Source organism: Symsagittifera roscoffensis, chromosome 10 (assembly GCF_963678635.1).
Source record: "Symsagittifera roscoffensis chromosome 10, txSymRosc1.1, whole genome shotgun sequence".
Taxonomy (NCBI): Eukaryota; Metazoa; Xenacoelomorpha; order Acoela; family Convolutidae; genus Symsagittifera; species Symsagittifera roscoffensis.
In genome coordinates, this window is record NC_087071.1 from 44501132 (window position 1) to 44502242 (window position 1111).

The following is a 1111-nucleotide window of genomic DNA, read 5'->3' on the forward strand; positions in this document are numbered from 1 at the left end:
ATTCTTGTTTATAGATCATAAAAGATGAATGTAAAGGCTTAAAAAGGACACTGTGCTCAAAAGGCGGCTATCCCCGGGCGCTCTATTATTTTCAACCCTTAAGTACCAATTCCAAAAAGTCACACAACAACGCCATTCATACCATAAATAAGTTCAAATGCGGTTAGTTTTCCGAGCGACTACAAAGCAACAAAATATTTTGAGAACACGGCAAAGGTATTTTCGAATTCACAGAACGTAAAAGTCCAACTTTCTATTAAAATTTAAGATTACCTCTATGTTTGGGAGTTCTAATTTATACGGTTTTGTTGTTTTATATCCCTAAATCCCCATAAGTGAATTAGGTCCGTTTTGGCAACAGAAAGGCGGCAGAATTATGACTCTTTCTTCATTTAAAGGGCTACAGTTTTCTTTGAGTTCAAATCGCTCAGATTATTTAATAATCTTTACATATATGCAGTTTTCATTCAGCATAACTCTTCGTTAAATTAACTTAACCAACAAAGTTCAACGAAGCACATTTTCAGCTTCGCAATTTCAACAACATAATCTCCGAAGAGTCGAATTCGAATCTAATTTAAAGTTGAGTTCCAATTTAAGTTGATTTGCCTGTTTAAATTGCTTATTTGTAGGCAATTTTCACCTTTGTATAATTTCTTTGAGCAAATTTGGAATTTTTCGTGCAATTATTAAAATTTTCCGGTCTGCGAGAATTGGATTCTGAAGTTGATTTCCTTGATTTGGAAAAATAATGAAAATTAAATCTCAATATTAACATATTTTCATTAGCACTAAGCTTCAAAAAATCCCAGGAGAGTGAAAATTAAAAAAATGTATAAATTTACCCAGATACAAATTGTGTTTTGCATTTTGCTTGGCGTCTAAAAGAAAAAAAGATCAAATGGTTGGCGGTGAACAAACGACAAATCTTCAAAGATTTCACGCCAGACTTCAAACGATTACTGTAAAATACTTCGGAAAAAAAGACTCCAGTACTTACAATCTTTATTTCATGTGTTCTGCACAAATGTTTATATTCTAAGTATCTATCTAAAGATAGCCAGATAACGAAAAAAGAACAATTCTATGTTTTTAATGACACCATGGTATG